Source organism: Dreissena polymorpha, chromosome 9 (genome assembly GCF_020536995.1).
Source record: "Dreissena polymorpha isolate Duluth1 chromosome 9, UMN_Dpol_1.0, whole genome shotgun sequence".
Classification (NCBI taxonomy): Eukaryota; Metazoa; Mollusca; class Bivalvia; order Myida; family Dreissenidae; genus Dreissena; species Dreissena polymorpha.
Window position 1 is genome coordinate 68,014,010 of NC_068363.1, and position 15,860 is coordinate 68,029,869.

Below are 15,860 nucleotides of genomic sequence, written 5' to 3' on the forward strand. Positions count from 1 at the left end.
TAAAAAAGCTGACAAACATTGAACCCAGATTCTAGGTGAGTATAGGGCAGTTCTACTCAAACTTCAAACTTTGCCTTCATTAGAATTTGTTGAACAATTCGGTTTTGAGCAGCCTTAATTATGATGCCTTTAATCTTTGACAGTCTGTTCTTAAAATTTTATTATTTTAGAGCACTTTGCCATAGTTGTTGTGGATCACAGGACGATTGGTGCATATATCTTCAGGGTTTTTTTTTACTAAGAAAGTGACGCCGATATTCGGCGTCTTCCCCTACCAGAATTTTTCCCCTCAAAATACAATTTCCCCACCCAAAATATCATTTTTCACCAAAATATAATATTTTCTCTCAAAGAAATGTTTATTTTTCCTTTGGGCATTCGACAATTATCCAATTTGCACCATGAACAACGATCTCGCTCTCTCTCTCCAGACGAACACAAAAAATTTGGGAATCCCAGTTATTGTAAATATAGCTCTTAAATTACATCATGTAAACTGGGCAACTAATCGTAATAATCATGTGACTATTTTACTGGATACCGGTCTTGCGCGAGAAGGGTGTTTCGTTAATTAATTACCGGAAACCAGTCGAATTTTCATCCGGGCTATGTGCAAGCCAAGATATAAACGTGAAAACAGAAAAAAATGCCTCACAATTGGCGTTCTTACACAAACAAAATAAAACGTTTGGACGAAGATACTGAACGCATCGAGGCATTTTTTAAGAAAGAATCATCGAAAACCGTTAAAACCCAGCAGGATTCTGAGGTAATCAACATCGAACATTGTGAAAGTGAAAGTAGAAAATCGGCAGCTGCCGCTCCTTTCCCTTCCAATACTGTAGCAGATCAAGATCGTCAACCCATTCATCATGAAATTGAAATCACAAAATTGACATCCCCCCTGGCCCCAGTACAGAAATATAGTTGAAAACATTTCCCATTATTAGATCTACACCTGCAACTATGTAAAGAACTTTGACTTTAATACGTGTTAAATGTGTTTAAAAACAAAAAGAACAAGACATGCCTTTTTTGATGAGTTATAGACATTGAAATGAACAATTTATATTTTTTTCCCCTAATATGTCTCTTTCGCACTCTTTTTTTTCCCCTTTCACCCAGCGTCCAGCGTCTTCCCCTTTCTCTAAAAAAAACCCTGATCTTAGGAAAAACTAATGGTTATGTTCCATTTAACAGACTAGTGTCAGCTTTTTACTTTTAGAGATAACAACTATAATGAGCTGGTCACTGGGAAAACAGTGCGTAATGCAGGTGCATTAAGTATTGTGCGCATACTGCACAGGCTTATTTGGGACAATACTTTGCACACATGCATTAAGACCAGTTTTTCCAGAGAGTGGCTCCAAACATACCGGTAATAGCTTTTGTACATGACAAAAAATACACAAACAACAACAATAATACCTTGTGAAGCCCTCCTGAAAATAAAAATAACCTCCATTTACAATTATCAAAAAAACTACGTAAACAAGAGCTGTCACCATAGGATGACTTATGCCCCCTATAAACGCTGGATAGAAGTTATGAACTTTTTTCGAAACCTAAACACAGATTTCGAAACCTGAACACGGACCCTTAGTTCAAGGTCAAGGTCACAGGGGTCAAAATGTGTGTGCGTATGGAAAGGCCTTGTCCATATACACATGCATGCCAAATATGAAATTGCTATCTGAAGCGACATAAAAGTTATGAGCATTTTTTTAAACCTAAGCGCAATGTGACGGACAAACAGACGGACAGTCAGATCACTATAATTATGCCCTCCTTCGGGGGCATAAAAAACCTTGGCATCAGACTAAATTTTCAAAATAAATGTTCTCAAGTAGAGCACATGTTGTTTGTGTTCTTTTTTGTTTTACATTTTCAATGCATTGATAATGCAGGTTATTCAAGCACAATGTCAAAGAATGAAATGGGTATCTCAGACTAGGCATAGACTTTAAGCAAACTTGACAATGTCTATGAAAAGGATAAGAAATTGAAAGCTCCATATAGAGTATTGAGTGCATGAAATAAGAACTGTCTGCCTACTTTTCAAGTTAAAATTCATCACAGACAGACGTCAGTGTTTTTAAGTTCATAAGACAAATCCAAACACAGATATGTTTTTCCATGATGCTGTTATAAAGCCTCGTTATGGAATAAAAGGGAAACACTTTTTTGCATTAAATATATGCTTAATTTTAAAATTTGCATTGGTATTTTGAATAAAAAATCATTATATTGCAAACAAAATCATTACAGGTACCAAATATTTAAATACCCTCTTCAGAAGATTAAATATTCAAAAGTGCTGATTTTAATTTCAATCGAGTGTATTAATGCCTTATAGCTTTAAGCTTTTATAAGTACGGGGGCTGGAACAGAGTTGGGATAGTATAATAGTGTGTTTTAATAAAAAATGCCAAAAATCAAAACCAAATATAATAATAGTAACAAGGTTTTCAAAATAGTCTCTTTTCTAACAGCCATCAATCAGAGTGACAGTTTAGTAACATTGCCATAAATTATAAAATAATACAAGTCACCAACTTGTGCATGTAGACGTTGCTAAGCCTAATGCATAGATCTTTCAATAAACAATAACACATTTTACCAAAAAGCAATGAAAATACTACTTTGAAGAACTTTAAAACACTCAAAAATTGTTTTTTTTATATAATTAGTCAACACCGCCAACACCTTTTGTACCAGAACTGAGGCAATATTAGTAAAAAATTCATTCACATAGGTACAAACTTTTACAATATCATGACAAATTCCATTATCTAAAGTAACAGATAAAACAATATTTTGACTATCTATTTTAGTATTGTTGTAACCAAGAGATTTCAAAACACTGCCAGAGTTTCTTTAGTTCATATTTATTATCTTCTATTTCACATTTAGTTGAGAAATATTTAGACTTAGCAGACTTTATGTTTCTTTGTACTAAGTATTTGTTTGAATACAGTCTAACCAATCTGTGCTTGGTTGTAGACTGCTCCTCTACCAACATCATCAGCATTGATGCCGCCGTCTTAGAATGTTTAGGCCATTTTAATTCCATGAATATTCTGATAGCGGTGGGCCCACAGTGATGATCAGTCACTGCGTGTTGGTTGATGGCCTCCAGCTCTTCTCCTCTCGTCTCAGCCACAGCCAGCTTGATGCCCGTTCAGCTGCTTGGCTCAGTCTCTGAATAGCCACTTGTCTCTCCCTGCCAGTAGTTCCTACTGCTGTCATCAGCCTGTGCACGGACTGCGAACAGAACCCTCTAACGCCAACTTCCACGGGAAATAGCCAAGTACGCCAGCCTTGTTGCTTGCACAGATCCATGAGTTCTGTGTACTTTGCCTTCTTCCGCTCGTAAGCCTCTTCACATTTTGCTTCCCATGGTACTGTCAGCTCTATGGTGACGAGCTTCTTTCCTGTCTCTGACCACAGTACAATATCTCGTCGTAGGGTCGTCTGAACCACGTTTGGGAAAACAAGCCTTCTACCAAGTTCAACTTCCATCTTCCAGTCTCTCGTGCCATCAAGAATTGATGCTTTTGTTGGTTTCTGTATCTTCATGGTCTCACCCGATTTGACGAAAGCGATGTGCCCATGGCAGGGGTAATTACCACGTTCCTTCTTTCGTTCCTTCTCTAGCCAGTAAGCCAACTCTCTGAGGACCAAGCCATGCCTCCATCTATATCTTCCCTGTGTCAGTGCTGTAGTACAAGATGACAGGGCATGCTCTAGGGTGCCTACTCTGTCACACAGGCTGCATTTTGGATCTTCTGCGAGTCCCCATTGGCACAAGTTCGCTGGGGATAGGAGTAGGTCAAAGACAGACCTGAAAAGAAAGGAAAACCCAAAAGGCTCATACTTCCAGATGTCTCCCAAGGGCAACTTCCTGTCTGCGGTTTCCCATGTGGTACATGCTCCCCGCGCTCCCATTTCTACAGCCCTTGCTTTTCTGGCATTTTCTTCTGCTCTCCTGACCTCAGACTGGATCATCGCACGCCTCTCTTTCTGGTCTGATCGGCTCCACAGTACCACCTTTCTCGCACCAATTCCTTCACGTCCAACAGCAGTCACTCCGACAATATCTTTGTGCTTGAGCGCGTTCTCTGCCTGGCTCACAGACTCTGTCGCTGACCATTACCTGCTCGTTCGGGTTTGGATCTCTGCCTCCCGGATGAGCTCATCCGGAGAGTCCCTCAAGGTAGTGTTTTTCCCAGGCCATTTTAGCGTGGCGAAAAGCCACGCCGCCCTCCCGGATCGCCACGCTGCCCTTTTCAAAGGCAAATTTCGCCACGCGCCCTTCTTTTCAAAGCCAAATTTTGCCACGCGCCCTCATCGATAACATCTTTATTGCCTTATGATCTAACTTGGTCTGCAAAATCAGCGTCCTTGATTGTCTGTGACGCTCGGACTGTGCTTAATTTACTCGAGAGGCGTCAACGTCTAATCGCCTATATTATTTGAGCAGATTAAATATATAACAGTGCTCGATTTATAGGTAGACTGCTCCAAAGCTGTGAATAAGTCATGCATGAATAAACCCTGTGTCAGTATCAATCGATAATGCCAGAGGCTATGTTATACCAAGCGCACTTTTTGGTCGGCAATGTGTACTCCTCCACGATAAAATCTTTACTTCGGAGACTTTTGAAGAAAAACTCGATGTTTTTCTCGTGGCAATTGTGCATTGCATGCATTATTCAGTTATATCAAAACATATATGTTTACGCATAATAACATTTAAAAACACAAACAAATTTATTCTTTATCGCTTTCGTCTTTAAGATAATTAGATCTAATTATTGAACTAATTACTGAGACGTATACTAATTTAACACAAGGGACAAAATTGTCACAAAACCAGGTTTTCATTGTGAAAAAAAATCTGATAAAGGGAGAAAACTCAAACTGAACTTTTGAAATGAACAAACAAAATTAACCCCCTTTGTAAGTTTTTTTTTTTTAAATCTATTTTTAGTCATGGCGACCTTGACATTGGAGATATTGACGTGATTCTTTCGTGCGATACACCGTCCCATGATGGTGAACAAATGTGCTAAATGATTTTAAAATCTCACAATGAATGACATAGTTATGGCCAGGACAAGCTCATTTATGGCCATTTTTGACCTTTGAACTCAAAGTGTGACCTTGACCTTGGAGATATCGACGTAATTATTTCGCGCGACACAACGTCCAATGATGGTGAACAAATGTGCCAAATGATTTTAAAATCTGACAATGAACGACATAGTTATGGCCCGGACAAGCTTGTTCCGCCAGCCCGCCAGCCAGCCAGCCCGCCAGCCCGCCCGCATTCGCCAATCTAATAACCAGTTTTTTCCTTCGAAAAACCTGGTTAAAAATGCGAATCGCGTATACGATTTAACGTTGCTATGCGCACCTGTCGCTTACATCATTTGACATTTGAACAACATGGCTGACTATACAGAATTAAATTGCGACTCGGCAAAAATGGCAAATAACGTCGTAAACGATCGAATTAACAATGGAGATTATACATTAAGAAAAAATAAATAAAATGTCTGTGATAATCAACGATGCATAAAAATGTTTCAGATAGCAACAACATTATTTATTTATTTGTAATCTACTTGGTGGATGTATGTCACGGAAACAAGTGTTTGCATATTGTTAGCAATCAATTTACTCGCAATGTTATTTTAAACATCTGGCAAGATTATTGTTAGAAAATGGGATAAGACAAACATGGTTTCATTTATATGTTAGTGGATCTTTTTATAATCAGATTCATATGCATATATTGCTTTATTATGTTTGTCGTGCTGTACAGTTTATTGAAACAGCATAAAACTTAAATGTACATTGCAAGGTAAATACATTAATATAAATCATAGTAAGTAAATACATCAATTACCATTAAATGTGCTTGTTTATTAGTTATTTTTTCCACAACTGCTTCAGATGCGATTACATGTTGCCCCGTAATTCAGGTATTCAGGGAACGTTTTTGCCCTTTTTTGCCTAAACTGCGCGCTAAAATGCCCTTTTTGAAAGTAATGCGCCATGCCCCTTTGCCCTCCTGGGAAAAACACTACAAGGTCAATACAAGTCTTGCTTTTGCTGTCTTGAACTCTTCTACCAGTGAAGATAGCGGGAGCTGTAACTTGTTGCTCCTCCCGTGGAGTCCAATACTGGTAAAGCTGGGTGGAACTCCAAGCCACTTCCTGAGGTGTCGACTAGTGGTTCTCTCCAGGGCTTCCACTGTTGTGCTGGGTACCTCATTAAGCATCAACGGCAAGATTAGTCTTGGGAGCAGTGCGTGCTTGTAGAGCCAAGCTTTGAACTTGCTGGGTAGTCCGCAGCGGTCTATCTTCTTGAGACCCTCCTCTACCTGTTCCTCTAACTTCTCGACATTGTGGCGATCTTGTAGGCTTGAATCAAACCACTTGCCCAGGCATTTAATTGGACTTGTCACTATAGAAGGAATCTCTTCGTTCTGTACGTAGAGTTTGAACCACTCTGTTGCCTGTCCTTTCTTTATGACGAGAGATCTGGATTTTGTGTATTTCAATAAACAGCTGCGCCATGAGCGCATGATACGCCCGTCGTTCGCCAATGAAGTAGTAAGGTAATAAATAACCCTTTGAATCATTTTTTTACTTCAGTTTATTTGTATTTGAATACATGGTTTATTTTATAAGTACATGAGCATGGAGCGCCGTCTCCTTGACATTCATACCATATCTTTTTTTGAGTATATGTATGCATTTCTTTAGAGGATATGGAGTTGAAGTAAACCTGTTATAGATATTTTGACCAATAATAAAAGAGAAATGTAGATGGGTAAGTGGTAGTGTACAATCGGAATAGAAAAAAGCTCACCTTGTTCAATTTTTCAGGGATACTAAAAAAAAATTAAAAAAAATCCATCGAAGGATATTTGAGGTACAGTAGGACATTCAATGAAATCACGAAATTTTGACGAACAAAGTCCCATAACTCTGGAACGACAATTCAGAATTCCGTCAAAAACGAAAGGGGATCAGGGTTTATCAATATTAAGATTGTGTTGAAATTTGAAAAAAATCCATCGAAGGATATTTGAGCTACAGTAGGACATTCAATGAAATCACGAAATTTTGACGAACAAAGTCCCATAACTCTGGAACGACAATTCAGAATTCCGTCAAAAACGAAAGGGGATCAGGGTTTATCAATATTAAGATTGTGTTGAAATTTGAAAAAAATCCATCGAAGGATATTTGAGCTACAGTAGGACATTCAATGAAATCACGAAATTTTGACGAACAAAGTCCCATAACTCTGGAACGACAATTCAGAATTCCGTCAAAAACGAAAGGGGATCAGGGTTTATCAATATTAAGATTGTGTTAAAATTTGAAGAAAATCTGTCAAAGGATATTTGACGTAGCGTACGACATTAACAGACGGACGGACAGACGGACGCGGGGTATACCATAATACGTCCCGTCATAGACGGGCGTATAAAAATTGCTTATAGTCATCCCTGTTACCAAACTTTTTTAATTTATGTAGGTAAGAATCACGTGACTTAATTTCAGGGCTCAACACTTACAGTGGTCCGTTGACCCGGGGTCAGTAAAAAATAGGGAGGACCAGTGAAACTAGAAATTTGGTTGATCCGTCTGACCAGTTAAAAATCCTGGCCAGCTTATTGTGATATACTGGTGGAAAGCCGTTTTCATCAATAAAACAACTTTATATGTTCATAATAAACCGATAATTTCATCATTATTTTATGGGCCGACTGGAGACCGGGATAAAAATAGCAACATATTGGAAATTTCAATATTTCTAGATGCCGGGAGACAAAAACCTGTTGTCGCATAAAAAAATCGATTTGCAATCAGCAAATGTCACCCGAAAATGTCTCCTGACTTCGCTGTGATCGATACACTAATTAACATAAAATTCTAATAGTTCGGATCGAGAAATGAACAAAATGGTATTTATTATGTTGAAAAAGCAGCAATAATCAGCATTTTATCGATCTTAATACCATCAGAATATACTTTGTTTACAGTAAGAATTTATACTGGAGGGCACCGAATAATGTTTTGATATTGCGGGACAGTAAACGTGCGTATTTTCAAGATAACATGTTTTCGCGATGTGAAATTTCATTCCGGGGGTGGTTGAACCTACGCCTCAAAAACCAAAAACTAATGAAGAGAAGCTTGAAGTTCAGCAAAAATATGAAAGGGATATTGAGATAGTTTAGTAGATAGTATATAATAGTTTTATTTTTATAAATGCACAATACATTGTGGATAGTCCGGAAAGTAAGTTGAAATTTAGGCAAAATAACAGAGAAATTGTAAGACCACTTGAAATCTTGAAGGACCAGTTATTTCTGAAAGCTGGTGGTCCTTTGGGTCAGTAGGTACCATCCTCTAAGATTTCTGAATTTAGCCATGGCTCAGACTTAGATTTTAAACGAACTTCCTTTACAGGTGCAACAGTATCTAAAATACTTAAAAAGATCTGTTTAAATTAGTTCCAAGAAGAATTTACACTTGTCTTTATAAGAGCTGTTTATTTTGTTTCTATACGATTTTTGATTTAACTAACAGTAAAAAAAACATAATGAGTGGGATTCTTACATGTAATGTATATTTTGTATTTAGGTTTTTAATAATGAAACCAACAATTATATTATTAATTATTTTATATTCATTTTTTATTTAAATTGATTTTTTGCTGACGATTTGAAGACGAGTGCAATATTTATTGGGACTCCTATTTTTGCCTTTTGGACTCATACTTTTTTCAAGTAAGGAGTCCGTGGACTCCTGTTTTAAAATTTCATACGCATGCGCTCACACGCACTTCGTCACCGTTTTTTGTGTACAAGTAATTTGTTTATGCCGACTTGCACGTTGCGGCAAATACAACGAAAATGCTTTTGTCCATGATAACTAAGAGAACAAGATAAGGAAACGTGGATTGTGGAGGATAGAATATACATCAAATATAATAAACAAGCTATACAATATCAATGTGCTCATCAGGCATTGAAGAATCCACTCGACCGCTCGCATATGCGAGTGAAATTGACAGTCGGGCGAGTAAAGTTTGTTAAATACTCGACCGACCAGGCGAGTGCTGTTTTTCAAGTTGAGAAATATCAATTCAGTTCCAGAACTCCTGCCACATTGATGCAAATTGCGAACAATTTTTCTAACGAACAAAAAATAGGTTAAGTACACAAAGAAATTGCACTTTTGTTTTGACAATGAAAACATGACGTCACAGGAACAGTAAAAATAATTCTCGAAATCGGCTGTACTCTTTTGGTATCTGACAGTGTTCTTAGCTAATCGATTAAAAGTGAGAAAAAAAAAAAGTTAAATTGGTCATTCCGTGAAGAATAAAATTTCATTTTAATGTTATTTACAGGGCCCTCAATCTATCAAATCTGCCGCCGAATTTCGGCTGCAGTCCCCCACCTGAAAAGTATATTTTTTCCCCAAAAAACTGATTTTTTCCCCCTCAAAAAATCCCCAACAAGAAATGTGGTTGTCAGAAACACTATGTCCACTTCTGCGCCGCTTTGATTTTTTTTTTTACCTTTGACCTTAAAGGATGACCTTGACCTTTCACCACTCAAAATGTGCGGCTCCACGAGATACACATGCATGCCAAATATCAAGTTGGTATCTTCAGTATTGCAAAAGTATTCATAAAATGAGCGATTTTGGCCACAAATATTTGACCTCTGACTTTGAAGGATGACCTTGACCTTTCTCCACTCAAAATGTGCGGCTCCATGAGATACCCATTCATGCCAAATATCAAGTTGCTATCTCCAATATTGCAAAAGTATTCATAAAATGAGCAATTTTGGCCACATATGTTTGACCTCTGACCTTGAAGGATGACCTTGACCTTTCACCACTCAAAATGTGCAGCTCCATGAAATACACATGCATGCCAAATATCAAGTTGCTATCTTGAATATTGAAATACTGCAAAAGTGTACATTAAATGAGCGATTTTGACCCATATATTTGACCCTTGACCTTGAAGGATGACCTTGACCTTTCACCACTCAAAATGTGCAGCTCCATGAGCAGTGATTTTTTTTGCTTTAATTTGTTACAGCCTGTGCCTTTTGAATTGGGAAAATTAGCGCGATAAACCGTGAAATTGGGAAAAATAGCGCGATAAACCATAAAATTGGGAAAAATGAAGCATTATAAATAGGATTATAAGTAACAGAAGTGATATTGTTTTTAAGTGCATGTTAAGGGAGTTTTCTAGAAAAGGAGTCTGGTCAAATTGGGGTTTTTTTAATCAATAAAAGTGGCAAGTTTGGGAATGATTTATGAACAAAAATGACTAAATTCAAGTTATATATTTTGTAAGATGTTTAAAAAATAAAGTTGACACCTAGATTTAAGAAATCATAATTAAGTTATATGAGACTTCTTTCTAAAAAAAAAAAAAAAAAAATTTTTTTTTTTTTTTGGAAGTTGGGCTTTTTTGTGAAATTTTGGTCAGAATTTTGGGGAAAAACGTGTATTTTTGCGATTGGGAAGCAGCCGAAATTTGGCTGTAAATTTGAGCAAAAAAATCACTGATGAGATACACATGCATGCCAAATATCAAGTTGCTATCTTCAATATTGCAAACGTACTCATAAAATGAGCGATTTTGGCCACATATATTTGACCTCTGACCTTGAAGGATGACCTTGACCTTGACCTTTCACCACTCAAAATGTGCAGCTCCATGAGATACACATGCCTGCCAAATATCAAGTTGCTATATTGAATATTGAAATACTGCAAAAGAGTACTTTAAATGAGCGATTTTGACCCATATATTTGACCTTAGACCTTGAAGGATGACCTTGACCTTGACCCATCACCACTCAAAATGTGCAGCTCCATGAGATACATATGCATGCTAAATATCAAGTTGCTATCTTCAATATAGCAATCAGTGCTCCAGCTAGGATTTGAAAAGGGCAGGGGGGCTTTTTTGTCGAAAGGGCACTTTCGACGCGCAGTATTTTGTCAAAAGGGCACTTTCGACAACAGTATTTTGTGAAAAGGGCACGTTCGAGCGCGCGGGTGTTTCTGGAATGCTTCCTATTGCATGTTAATTTATATGTTATAAATAATTGTATTATTCCCATTATTATTAAACCATTCAAATATAATGTCTACAATGAGGATTAAACTAATTACAATGTATTAAGAGATTTATGAATTATCATATGTAAAAAAAAAAAAAAAAAAAAAAAAATTTTTTTTTTTTTTTTTTAGGGGGGGAGGGGGGGGGGGCAGGGCGGAGGTTCGGGGGGGGCAGGGCGGAGGTTCGGGAGGGCAGGGCGCGGCGCCCTTCGATTTAGGCCTAGCTGGAGCACTGTAGCAATAGTTATTGCAAATGTTAAAGTTGGCGCACACCAATAGTGCTGCAACAATATACCGGTATATGAGTATATATCGCAATACGCAATCCGCATATTGTATTGCGATACGATTTTCATCATACCGGTACGAAAATTTTACAAAAATTCATACACATTCCGTCCAGAAGAGCCATCCGAAATAACGATATCAAGGTAAACAAAGCAAAGCGGTGTAAATAAATTTTTACGTAAAAATAGCATTCTAAAATGTGTATTATACCGAGTAGCTTTGTTACATGGGAGCCAGAGCTCCAGATAAGGGCCGTACAGCCGTACATACGGCTTTTTCATGAAGGTTTACGCATTTATTTTTATAAACTGTACGTACAATTACGACTTGAATATTCCTTTTACGCATTTACGAAAAAAATCTGGCCGTACCAATACGTTCGCGTCAGCGTGGCGTGATTTGTTGGTCTCTAACCTAACGGCGCCTTTACGTTTATTTAAATTACCGAAAAGTTGTATACTGGGTTCGTTTTTTATCATACCACCGCATTGATATCTGCCTGATATAACGTTGCCTGATATATTTTTTTATATCATGGTCAACAGGAAGTTTTAATATCAGTCAATGTTTGGAGTTACATGGGATTTGCAATAAAGTCAACAATTTCTATCAACATTAATTAGGTTCAACAAAACAAACAATTTGATACCAAGAACGCATATATTTTATTCTAGTTTAAAGTCATAAATCAAAAAAACGTTTATGTTTTTAAAAAATAACCACAACCCGCACTACAAAGTTAAATGACGTCATCAATGGGACAATAAGTATTAAATATCGATATAGTCATTGCACTCGCAAGTGTTGCACAGAAAGTCAAGGCAAATGATAACTGTATGCTAATCCTCAACGTTTTAACAAACGAATTAACACGCTTATGTCAATATTAACAACATCATCAAAATGTCAATTTCAATACACATCTCCAAAATGGCGTCTCCAAACTATTCGGTGAAGTGTGTTCTTCGATAAATGTGTCGCTGCAGTCCATTCCTGATCTCCAATTCAAGACGTTTATAATTAAAGCCGGTGTACTCTTCTCATTCGTAGTGCAAACAACTTTTTTCTCTATACGATGTTTAAAATAAGCGACTATTCGTGTCGTCTTTTCGAACGCCGTTGCGACATTTATGTCAACGTGTAAAAGCCGGATCAGCAAAATCAGCGGGAATCCGTACATTTTAAATATAAAAAATGGATTGTTTTGCAGATTTTTAGAAACATGTATGATAAACAGAAAAACAGATTACTGTCCCATTGTTTTGTAATATATCAGGCTCGACACGAATAAAATAATGGCTCGGCAAGCCAGGCCGTTATATTATTCTAAGCCTTGCCTGATATATTACAAAAAGCTGGGACAGTAACCTGTTATTCTCTTTATTGTCTATTCTGTCGCGTGATTTCTGGTTACTTGTTAACCCGTCAAAAAATATGTCTGCTCGCAAGGAGGGCCGGCTAAACCGAAATAATTTAATAAAACACACTTTGTTGTCCTACAATGGCTACATACGGTCGTCTTACCATCCTGACATTCAATCTGTAAACCCAGGAAAGACATTCTCGCCCCGATATTAAACAATTTGATTGCATCGGTGGCTAAAAATGTGGCTTTGACAGTTAACTGCGAAAGCAATTATTCTTTTGAGATGAGACAGTGACATTTGTGTTCATTAACTTAGCTTACTAGTTGGCTTGTGTTTTCTTGTAAAGAAAAATTATTTAAATGAAGAACTAGTATTTAGTCATGAGCTTTAATGTGTAGTTGTATTTGCATCATAATAATGAATGAACAACCTAATAAAGTAACTGTTTAAGAAGCTAAGTATATTAATTATAATTGCTGCAAATGTTTCTATAAAGGCAGTTATACACCCTCAGGGGACAAAAATTCCACTCGTCCGCTCGTATTGACGAGTGAAATCTTGAAAGGACGAGTGAATTTCCCTTAAGCTCTCGTCCTGCAGGACGAGTGAAAAAAACTGATGTTCAAATATGTATTTTCTGACCAGTAAGACTCTTTTTCATTCAAAAAAATCATTTTTTTTAAGCATTTATATTCCGAAAGTAGAACGCAAATGAACCGGAAATTGTAATTGTAAATCATACAGCAGGTGTGCGTTGTTATGCGAGACTGTGTCTCGAGTAAATATTGGCTTTTTGGTGTTAACTTGCGCTTCCATGTTGACAGGGAACCATCCGACTGCTTTCACTACATAAGTATTGATTTTTAAAGGATTATTTTACCGGAAAGAACGGTTTTAAACCAGTCTGAATTTCGTCTGAAAAAATGTCTGACATACGAGCGTTCTTTAAAGGGGGCGGGGACGATGTTCAAACGTCCGAAACGTTAAGCACGCGAGCATTAGAAAAAAGGAAATTTCAGCAGTCGGCGTAGCATAAGACCAAACTTTCGCGAACTGTCCAAAATGTGTGGTTTGATAAATATTCATGGGGCCTTTGAAATCTTTATTTCACACATATTTGAAGGACGAGTGTATGTGTTTGCAGGACGAGTAAAAATTTTAATGCACTGGTCCTGCAGGACGAGTGCAGTTAAGAAATATTTTTGTCCCCTGACCCTTCAATATTCAAGAACACGGATAGTACAGTACTACCTGTATTTTTGGATATGGTAGTACAAGTACTAATTGATTTTCAGCGTTACTCCTTGTCTTTTTGTCAGTGGCAGTACTGTTACTAATTTCACAAATCCTTATCTGGAGCTCTGATGGGAGCATTCGTTCGATGCTTTTGAACAGATTATCGTTAAATTAATTGCGCACAACTGTGAATGTTTCGTTCGATTCTGAATTGAGCATTTTTAATTTGTAATCCGAATTTCGGAAACACACTTCCAAATTTTAATGCTTACGCGACAATAAAAAAATATTGTCAAATAAAAAGTGCTTTATCCTTTGTCTCAATAAAAAACGCGCAAAAATAATGCAGACATGTAGGTCACATGGAAAGTATGGCTGTATTTTGTGTTGTATAAAAATGGGAACATCACATCAGGCGAATTACGCGTGTTCAGTGAAAACAAAAACGTCCCAGTAGGACGTTATTTCATCACATCTTTAAATAGTAACAAATGCCATAATGTTTTTGATACTTAAAAAAATTTGCAAATGTTTGTGTTTCTTGTTATTCTTGAGCACATTTATAGTAAATATTTACCAGAATTTGTTTTAAAACTGAAGTATACGGGATTATCGGGTAATTGGCGAGTTATAATTCTGGTACAAGTTAGCAATATATTGCGATACGGGTTTTTGTACTAACAATATATTGCAATACGTTATTTGGCGTATTGTTGCAGCACTACAAACCAACCAACAGACCAACCAACAGACAGGGCAAAAACAATATGTCCCCCTGTATATACTGGTGGACAAAAAAATCACTGATTTGTAGTTGAAAATAGACTCCCAATATATAACGGTCCGTTATATTGCTTTGTCCAATATGAGCTTGTTTCCGGTTACCCAACCGACCCTGTTTTTTAACCGCCGACTCAAAAACAATTTTTGTTATCCGCATCCGAATTTAATGTCCGAAATTTACGCAACTGCGGAAAGCGTCTGAATCGTTCAGAACTGTTATTTTTGTTAATGTTTTGTTTCATTTACATTTATTCTAATCAATAAATGCTTTATTCAAAAGGCAGTCTTTAGTGCTTTATTCAAAATGCGGTCTTTAGTTTTCAAAGAATATTTATTTGTACAGTAATTAACAGATAAAGACAAAAGCTTTTTCTGTTACATGTACAAAATCCGCGTCCGAATTTTATGTCCGTAATTTACGCAACTGCGGAAAGCGTCTGAATCGTTCAGAACTGTTATTTTTGTTAATGTTTTGTTTCATTTACATTTATTCTAATCAATAAATGCTTTATTCAAAATGCAGTCTTTAGTTTTCAAAAAATAATTATTTGTACAATAATTTACAGATAAAGACAATCTGGATCAAACATCTTCTTGTTAAGAACTATATTTGAAAGTTAGTACTAAGTCATCATGCATTTCACACTGCTGATTCCGGAAAATAATGACATTCTCATCGAGTTAAATATTCAATTTAGTGTTGTGGTAAGAAAAAAAAAGCCTACCTACCGACCCACATTTTAATTAGATTACAGTGTACTGTTATATAGATTGAGTTAAGTTAAAGTCCACTCATCTGTCCTATAGATAGTCCCATATATAGAAATATATGTTTATAACAATTAAACACAGTTGTTGTTTTTTTAAATAAAAATTCCCCCATTTACAAAAAATTCCTCCTCCTAAGGGCTGCGTACCCCTTCCCCCAAAGTAGTGTGAGGGCGCTGCTGTAAATATCAATAAAAAAAATACTACATAACTGGTTAATTTATAATACTTCTTA

The 15,860-nt window shown here is 36.8% G+C and overlaps 1 protein-coding gene across 2 annotated transcripts in view; it reads right to left on the minus strand.

The window, feature by feature from the left end:
- LOC127845669 (chromodomain Y-like protein) overlaps window positions 1-15,860 on the minus strand; it is a 43,265-nt gene that overhangs the window by 26,399 nt on the left and 1,006 nt on the right. The window lies entirely within an intron of this gene.